The sequence below is a fragment of the Ictidomys tridecemlineatus genome, chromosome 6, assembly GCF_052094955.1.
Source record: "Ictidomys tridecemlineatus isolate mIctTri1 chromosome 6, mIctTri1.hap1, whole genome shotgun sequence".
Lineage (NCBI taxonomy): Eukaryota > Metazoa > Chordata > Mammalia > Rodentia > Sciuridae > Ictidomys > Ictidomys tridecemlineatus.
The window spans coordinates 125,153,196-125,163,357 of record NC_135482.1 but is presented as its reverse complement, the minus strand read 5'-3'; the positions used below and the strand labels follow the sequence as shown (position 1 = coordinate 125,163,357).

At 38.5% G+C, this 10,162-nt stretch overlaps 1 long non-coding RNA gene across 1 annotated transcript; it reads left to right on the top strand.

The window, feature by feature from the left end:
- The first annotated feature begins 213 nt into the window (after nt 1-213).
- On the top strand, nt 214-9,138 carry LOC144365033 (uncharacterized). The gene is made up of 2 exons (XR_013423290.1): nt 214-927; nt 6,168-9,138. It is a non-coding gene; the product is annotated as an uncharacterized LOC144365033 (long non-coding RNA).
- The last annotated feature ends 1,024 nt before the right edge of the window (nt 9,139-10,162 follow it).

Below are 10,162 nucleotides of genomic sequence, written 5' to 3'. Positions count from 1 at the left end.
ATTTTTTTTTTAGTACATTGTATATACTAGGTATTAGCACTCCACCAGATGAATAGTTGGCAAATGTTTTCAAATAAAAAATAATACATTTAAAACCACCTTCTATTCATGTGTCTTATTTTGAAATTATTTCTATTTCTAATAAATAAAGATAACAATCTTTAAGAGGCTGGTAGGATTTTTGGAATCTGTGATTGCTGTTATTCAAGACTATAGTTATAAGATTGTATTTTACTGAAAATATGCTAAGAAAGATTTTTAGATGCTCTTACCACCCACACACAGAATGGGTAACTGTGATATAATTGGGTATGTTAATTTGCTTGACTATAGTAACCATTTCATTATGAAAAGTATGTTACAACATAATGTCATGCACCATAAGTAAATGCAATCAAAATAAATTTTAAATAAAAACAAAACATTCAGTCCAGAGCAAGGCTGACCTCAGGCAGAAAATGTGGCCACAGAGCTAAGATCTGAAGGATATCAGATTCACAGATGAGGGGAGGATGAGTGTGGAGAGGAGCAGGGACCACAGCTGAGGACAGAAATGGACATGATCCATTGCAGGACTAGAAGGACAGTCTGTGTGGGTGGGATGTGAGGAGGAATGGAAGAGCCAGAATGCTCAGAGCCAGGGGAACACAGTAAAGGTTTTAATTTTCTTTTTGTTGGGTAGGGAGATCAAATCCAGGACCTTATATATACTATGTTTGCCCCTATCACTGAGCCATCTCTTCAGCCCCATAATAAAGATTTTGAACTTAATGATAGGAACAAAATAAATCTGTGTTTGGGCTTTCTTAGCTTTCAGCTACCTAGGGTTCCTAGATAGAAGAACACCTGATGGCATGCTTTTCCTGGACAATACCTTGCCCTGGGTAAAACCTGAGGAAGAGGAAGGGGAAGCATCAAACAGGAGAGGTGAGCAGCCATTCCATGTCATGGAAAATTTGTAATTTATATATATGTGTGTGTGTGTGTGTGTGTGTGTGTGTGTGTGTGTGTGGGCGCACGTGTGCGTGCGTGCACATATGCAATATATATTACATATTTATGTGTAATTTATGAGAATTATCTTAATCTTAAATAAAATCACTTTCGGGTGTTACAAGCACATAAATATCAATGTTCTCTGAATTTTCCTTCTTTGCATAATTATGAAGGTACCATTTTCAGAGAATTGAAAAAAGAAACTATATTAAAAGTTACTTTTCTTATACAAACTGCACAGCAACATGTGGAAAGTGATCAACTTTCCAGAAAAAGTCAAGTGTTCTCTTAGGGATGAACAACCTCACGACTTTCAAGGTATGTGTACACTGTTCGGTGCTTAGAGCAAACCACCAAGGAGGCCAGCCCAGATTGTGACCCTCAGCAGCAGCAGTAGGGCAGATCCTGTGCGGAGTAGCAGAGGACATGAGGATGGAGCTAAGCAAATCCAAGGGCAGTAACGTGAATGAAGTGGCTCAGAGGTGAATACTCCAGGTAAAGGAGGAGCACATTTCTCTTTCAAACACCAACACATTTGGGTACTCTTTCAAGGTAAAATTTTCTAATGTGCATCACACACATCCTGCAAGTGAGTCTTAAAAATAACAAAGGCAGAGAGGCACCCTGAGAGAAAGCTACAGGACTGAGGGACAGGGAATCTGATCTCGCTGTCCGCTAGCTGGACCGAATGGGGTATATTGCTGCCATTATCTAGAGGATAAAGTGTGATCTGATGTGTGATCTTGTTCAATAATAATAATTAAAAAAATCTCTCTTGCCCTGAGCATGGTGCTACCTGTTGAGCAGTCTTCTGCATGCTGTGCCTGGATTACGCGGTCACAAAGGTTTATTTAAACCCTTTATCCTTCAGAACACAGCCGCAGTCAGTCATTTACCAACTGAGGTGGAAAAGGGTGAAATAACACTGAAGACCACCAGAGTCCACAGCTTTGATCAGGACACCCTCTTAAAGTGCACCAAGTGACTACAGGCCACTTATGGTCTAAAATTTTCCATCTGAAAAAGGAGGTAACAGTTGACTCTAAGCTATTTTAACAATTAAGTGAATGGGTTATGCTTAACATCAACCACGCCATAGAAGGTATTTGGTATATTCCAGCTACCTGTTCCTTTCCCTTGTAAGCTAAGGGAATCTCAGTTTTGAGTCCAGCCCAGGCTACCTCAGCCATGAAAGGAGTTGTTGTAAGAATAAATAAATAATAATGCATAGGCAATAGGCATCTCGAGCATTGATAATAAAAGTTATTACTTACCACACATTTCAAATTCATAGTTTCCCAAATCCACCTTACTGTCTTTCTCCCCAAAAAACTTTCTATTCTGCTTTACTCATTTTAATGGCATCATTTCCCCGTCCCCAAACCAGGAAGGCTACTTTGTGATTTTCCATGGGTGACTGCTCCTCATATTCAGCTAGTTCCCAAGTCCTGTCAATCCTTCCAAGGTTTATTTAAACCCCTTATCCTTCATATCCTCTAGTATTACATGTTCTAAAGCACATTGCTGGGCTGGGGGCAGGAGGGGTGGGTGAAGCTCAGTAGTAGAGAGACAGTTTAGCATGTTCAAGGCCCTCAATTAAATCCCCCCCCAAAAAACACCCTGAACTAAAGTGCATTGTTGCACAGAATATTTCTCCCTTTCAATTCACTCTTCAAGTGGCTCCTTTTGTTCTTTTTATACTTGTTACACTGAAATATGTTTCTCGAAAAATATTCTGGCATCCCACTATCAGAAGATAAAATACAGGAGATTTAGCAACACAGTCTAGAATTTCTAATAATCTGGTCTATACCTGGTTCTCATATCAAAATCACTGCTAATATCCTACCAACCCACCCTTCTTCTAAATGTGTTCTACTCTTTCCAAACTCCTTGCTATTGTTCATCTGCCACCAGATAAAGAATTATTTATCCTCCAATAGTCAGTCCATGTGAATAGCTATAGAATATTCATTTCTAATATATATAATTATGAAATATTTCTAACAAAGATGAGAAAATAGCATGACACATGCTCTTGTATCCCCTACCCAGATTTAACAGATAACAGTCGATTATGTTAGCTTTTGAGCCCTCTACAAAAAGAAAATATTACAGATCCATCTCTACATTTCCACCGCCATTTCTTTCCTTCTTTAATCGTAGATTGTTGAAATGTATGTATCACTCTTATTAATCCATGCTTCTATACTTTATTATTTGCATGAACCTCTATACATAAATTAAATAGCTGTTTATCACTTTGGAAAGTAATTCAGCCATGTCTCCTAAAAATGGAAATACCCATTTTTTAAGAGAGAAAGAAATGCTTTCTGTTTAGTATTCCAGAGTTATCTAATTGTGGTGGGGGGAAGGAGTTTCCTCTTGATCCTTTCATCACTGAACAGGCAAATGTAAGATAACCAATTTAATGTTTAGTATTTTCTCCTCAAATAACGTTGGCTGATGTTGGCAACTCATTGGCCATATTTCTGGTTCTATCTGCTCCTGCAGAAACTTGCCAGTTCTCAGCAATAGATGGAATCACTTTCTGCTCCATTTTGACGTAGGTAAAACTTTACAATCACCTGAAAATAGAACCCATAGGAAGTAATACTTGGTTGGCTTTCAAGGCTAGGTCAATGCTTTCTTCCCCTCCATGAGGAACGAAGAAAGGGCCTCTTTCTTTTTCTCTCAGGATTCTTGCCCTCAGAACCTAGCTGCATGTTGTGAGTAGCTCAAGTTATAGCAAGAGCTGTGTGTCAGCACTCTGGCCAATATCAGCCAGCCAACATCAACTGCCAGTACATGAGTGAAGGAGCGGTCAGATGATTTCAGTTCTAGCCTTTGAACCCAAGTTGATGATAAGTGAAGCAAAAACAGCTATTGATGCTAAAACTTGCCCAAATTATGGATCCAGGAACAAAATAAGTGGTGCCATTATTTAAAACTACTTAGCTTTGGAATAATTTTTATATAGACATAAGAAAGGGAATAAGCTTCTTGGTTCCTCTCAGGCACTAAATACCCTCATGGTCCTCAAATATTCCCCAAATGTCTGCCATCAGGTCTGTCTGCCTCATATGCCCCGTGAGCAAATGTCATCCTTTCCTTAAAATTAAAACGTACACTCCCGAAAGCTTTAGCAAGATGTGAAAGAAAGGGCTGACTGGGCAGAAAAGTCTTAACTCCAGGTACCACCGACCAGTCCCTACAATCCTGTCTCACCCCATCCACACACTAGAAAACAGAGGCCAAAACTTCACCATCAGCGTCTGTCAAGTCAATGACCTCTGACCTCAGCAGTCCCAGCCAATTACAAGTCATAGCTGCAAACCTTTCCTAAGCCAGAGTGAGTTACTACTTTTTTCTTTTTAAGTTGTAAAGTAAACTGTTTATGATACTTCGTGAAACACTCATTTCAGTGTTAAGGAAACAGCATGTTTTCTGTAGGAAATAAACCCTTATGAAAATGTTTAATTCAAGAGTTTAGTAATCCAACCATGCTCAAAATTAAGCTCCCTGACATGACAAACACATTTTGTGGGGAAAGGAAATTAGGATGAAGGGGTCTGCTTTTCTAATTTAATCATTGGATTTTAAAACTTCTGATGACAATCTGAAAGAGAGACAATCAAACTAGCTATCTGTGATCTTGTAAATAAAAATAAAGGTCTGATGAAATTCAACCCCTGCTTGTTCTCTGGAGTTTATTTTCCTTTTTTTTACTGAATTCAGTCAAATGGTTTGTGTATGTCATCACAATCTGAGAATGTGTCTTCACAAGACCAAAATAAATCCTGAATCACTGATTCAGAGGAGAAAAGAGAGAAAACCAGCTGTTCATCTGCATGACACACTCGTTCCATTGAATCAATTGTGTGTTCAAGCGGAACCTCACAGGGCGGAAAAGTATAAAAATCTTTCAGTATAGAAATCCACTAATCACTTCTAATTCCTTCCCCTTTCAAATATTTATTCACATACTTCTTAGAAGATCTCAGTGATAACACTTGAAAGAACTTACAAAGAGAAACTCATAACTGTGTTTGGCTCACAGTTTTAAAGGATTCAGTCCATGACTGGTTGGCCCCATTGCTCTGGACCTGCGGTGAGGCAGCAGGCACATCCTGGAGGAGGCATGTGATAAAGCAAAACCTCTCACTTCATAGTGAGCCCAAGAGCAAAGAAAGAGAAAAAAAGGAAGAAACCAGGACCTCACAATCCCCTTTAGGTCATGCTCCCAATGCCCTAAAAACCTCCCACTAGGTCCCACCTCTGAAAGTTTCCGTCACCTCCCAGTGGAAGCTAGCTGGTGACCAAGACTTGAATATGTGGGCCTTGGGGGAACACGGGTCCAAACAGTAGCATGTATTTAGTTAGTTTTTTTTTTATTGCCTCAATGTCTAGAAATACATACACTTGAGGACATGAAATTCTTCCCAAATATTAAGTAAAAAGAAGCTCTAAATGAGACAACAGATTCTAGCAGAAGCCACCACTGGAATAGAAACACAAGTCCTGCCAGACACAAGACAAAGCAAAGCTGCCACCTTTCTGGACAAACTTCCCCCAAATACGAAACAATAATGATTATTCTCCTGACCTAACAGTGATATAATAATAAAATGAATGATTTTAATTTGTTGGAGCATATTTTTAAAATTTTTTCAAAAAACTTTTCTTGTATGCAAAATCCCATGAACCAGGATCATTCACATTGGAAAATAAGCCCACTACTTGAGATTTCTCTTTGCTTGTGAGTCCTGGGATTTTCAGAACTTGAGGTTATTTGTGTGTGTGATGATGTATGTATGTGTGCATGCATGTGATTGTATTCTGTGTGTTTTGAATCTGGTATGTATATGTGCGTGCATGTGGTATATGTGGGTATACATGTGTGAATGCATGTGTATGTTTTTCTGTGTGTATTATGTGTGCATTTGTGTGTACACATGGTGTGTGCTACATATGTGTGTGGTGTGTGTGATGTATCATGTGTTGGGGTATACATATGTGGGGCATATGTGCTGTATGTATATGGGTGTGTTGTGTGTAATGTGCATGGCACATGTGGTATGTGTGGTGTGACAGTTGTGTGTGCACCCACACGGGTGCATGGCATGTGTTTGTGGTAATTTAAGAGTTTCTGGTTTCTTGGTTTGCTTTAGCAGCAACAGCTGAAGACAGAATTGCTGGAATTCAAAGAAAACAGCCTTTTTCTAATAACAGGAGGTAATGAGAGCCTGAGAAATGGGAGGTGTGCTTTGGTTTGGTGTGGAGAAAAAGAAGGAAATCTTAATGACTGTATTCACTGAAGAAACCAACACCAACAGGAGTCACATATCCTCAGGAATCAAGGGAATCCCGGAATACCTGCTAGTTTTCAGCATGTTCCTTGAAGGCCCTCGGGAGCTCTTGGTCATCCCTTAAGGAACCACTCTTGGTTGACTTTGGTGAATGGGACAGGATGCTCAGCCTCACCATATCTTCAGTCCTGACTGGGGAAAATCCACTCCATTTTGAACATCCACAAAGGACACGTAGAAGATGTGTAGTCCTCATACCTCCTGAAGAGTCCAGTTCAGCCTAGGATTTCTCACATATCAAGGAACGTGATGTGGCAACCTTCAGAACAGAGAATTTCTATGTTTGGGGACACTATAGTATAGTTATTCGTTTCATGTGGAACTATAAAATGGAAACACTAATTATATACAGAATATTAAAAACTTGTTGATGAAATTGTTTGTTCTAAGTCAGCCTTCATCCCTCAATTTCAGTAAAAGATTTTTTTTTAATTTTAGATTTTACCCCTCAACCTGTCTGTAGGTCCATTTGTAGGATCTAAATGATAGTGCTTTACTGTAGCAGGCCCTGGTTTCTTCTATTTTTCCATGTCTTTGCCTCCTAGGTTGGAATACTCTACTACGGTCTGACCATAAAAATGTTTTTAACCACTTCTATGGATTAAATCATTTCTGCTCTTTCAAAATTCTTAAGCTGAAGCATAAATCCCCAATGGGATGGCCTGAGGAGGCAGAGCTTTGTGAAAGTAAATAAGTAATGAAGATCAGTGCCCTTAGAAGAGAAGGGAGAGAGATGATTGCTCTGCTCTCTGTCGGGTGCAAGGAGAAAGTGACAACTGCAAACCAGGAAGCAGACCCTCACCAGACATTGCATCTTGACCTTAGACCTCCCAACCTCCAGAACTAGGAGAAATAAACGTGCATATTCTGAGCCACCCAGTCTATGGTAATTTGTTATAGCAGCCCTGGCTAAGATAACTATCACTGCCCCAACAGATGACAGTGACTACACAAACAAGCCCAGTTAAGAAACTGTCCTATTTTTCTATCAGAGCCCAGTTTGTTATTTATACTGATGAGTTAAATCTTAGGTTAGCAGTTTGAGAGTTACCGAAGCCAACATGAAATCATCCTTGCCTGACCCAGACAAAATTGGAACCGGAAAATAATGAAAGAAGAGGGCTCCTGCCTGCCTGTCAGAGATAATACGGTTTCAAGGACTTTCTAAAGACCTACAAGAGATTCCTTTTCATTCTATATGCACCCCAGGCTTTCACACCTCCCACATATGCACAGATCTCTGTTACAAAGTTTATCTTTAACATTCTTTAAGACTGCAACAACAGACCAGATGCTCTGGATGGAATACTTACCCAGCAACTGCTCCTCCACCAATCAGCTGAAGCCAACTCCTGCCTCTGGCCATCAGGACCAATGAATCCTGTATCCAAGGAAATCATGTAAATTTCTTCCTTCTTTTGACTTTAAAAATCCCCCCCACAACCATTTTGTGATGCAACTATTCCCATTGCAATGCTCTGCTGTTGCCAAGTAAATTTTTCTATTCTTTAGAGAATCTCTAATTGTTATTTAGGTTGACAGTAGCAATGGTTTTTGTACTCAACCCATAAGCAACCACTACTCAATTATCCCATGGGGGAGATCTCATTGTTCTAAGTATCTTTCAACAAAAATTTTTAGTGAACATTTCTTACACATTTTTGATATTGCAACAAGTGTCTCCTGGGCTTCCCAGTATTACCTAGAAATATAAGAGAGAGATTAAATGTTACAAAACAATTATTATGCAGGCACATAATCAAATCAATCCTAAATGTTCATTTTGCAAAAAGCATCATATGAGCTGGCTTCATTTTCCATGTCTCATGAGGTCACTAAATCTCAGGGTTCTATGATGTCTATCCCTGGAGATTTGAAGCAAGGAATCAAGTCTGTCATTTGATCTAGTTTTATCAATAAGCCAAGATATTTCATTTGATCCTTATGGAGGTCAGTCGATTATAGCCTCCCCAACTCCTGCCAGGTTCTAGATTGTTAGGTTACAAAAGGTAAATAACACTTTTTTCTTCAAGCAAAGAAGTGCAGACAATCCCTGAAGCACAAAAAAATAAAAGACACTATGGTTTAACTTACAAGTCATCACTTAGGCACACCCCCGTTTTCCCCAAACTCTTTTTGCTATGTCTTCCATGTGTTGAGGGCATGCATGCATTCTTACAACATGGCAGTCACTATATAACTAACCATTGCTGCTTATAACCTGACAAAGACTGCCACATTTAACAGATAAAAATGCCAGTGGATTGGAATTTTAGATAAATAATAGAATAAGTATATTTCATGTCACCTTTTGAACATACTTATATTTAAGAAAATCCATTGTCAGGGGCTTGGGTTGTGGCTCAGCGGTAGAGCACTTGCCTAACATGTTCAAGGCCCTCGATCCTCAGCACCACATAAAAATAAATAAATAAAATAAAGGTATTGTGTCCAATTACAACTTAAAAATTTAAAAATTTTTTCAAATAAAAAATTCCATTGTCAATTCAAAATTCAAATTTGGTTGAGTTTCCTGTATTTTACCTAGCAATTCTAAACCCAATGCTTAAAATTATTATATAGTCATCAATGGTCAAAACAAGCCAGGTGTTTGGGAAGATATTGGTCAAAGAAAATAAAGTGGGCTGGGGATGTGGCTCAAGCAGTAGCGTGCTCACCTGCATGCGTGCGGCCCGGGGTTCGATCCTCAGCACCACATACAAACAAAGATATTGTGTCTGCCGAAAACTAAAAAATAAATATTAAAAAAATTCTCTCTCTTTCTTTCTCTCTCTCTCATATCTTTAAAAAAAAAGAAAATAAAGTTACAGTTTGAAAGATAAGTAAGTTCTAGAGATCTATGGGTATAATACCCATAGCTAACAATATTATATTACATTAAAATATGCCTCAAGTTAGAATGCTAAATGTTTGATCATCAAAATAACAATAACTAAGAATAGCTGGGATTAAAAGGTGATGAATATGATATGTGGCCTTCGTGAGTGAATATTTATCTCTAAACTCATCAAAATATTTACATTCAGTATGTCCAGATTTTTATGTCAATCATACTTAAATAAACTTATTTTAAAAAATAAGCTAAATGCATCTTAAATGATAAGGTAGATCTTATACTCATAGGAATTTAAAAAAAAATGAAAATGAAAATTTTAGCTACTATTTTCTAGTCTGAAGAATACTGAACAATAATAAAATCTGCCATTTATTAAGCACTAAGCTCCATGCAAATTTTTTATTCTCAAAATATATAAGGCAAGTATGTTTATCCCTATTTTATTTACAGTGAGTCTTCCATCAACTTTGGCTCTAAAGATACCATCTAAATCACTGAGCTTTTAAATCCAGACCTAAAGCAGTCATGTTGCTTTGGAGGCACATTTGGAAGCCAGGTTAATCTTTCACAGATGTTCCTGGTGTCGCCATATCACCTGTACACACCCAGAGTCATTTTCATCGCACCAGCCTCTGTGGTAGTTGATGACGTCATCATGATTGTCAAATATGTCAAATGTCATTCTTTCTGGAAGTATCTAGAGGGAACATCCCACATATTGAAAATCTCAGACAACTAAATGAGTTCTTACCTTTTTATCTCTTCAGAGGTCCTCTATTTCATCCTCAGCAATAAGCAAACCACACTCACAATTTGAACTGTTCTAGGATGCATGTGCCTTTTTTGTTCCTCGTACAATCGTTTGGACTCCTGGGAAAACAACCGAAAGGACCTTCACCTCCAATGTCCTCACCTCTGACCACTGCACACAGAACTACCT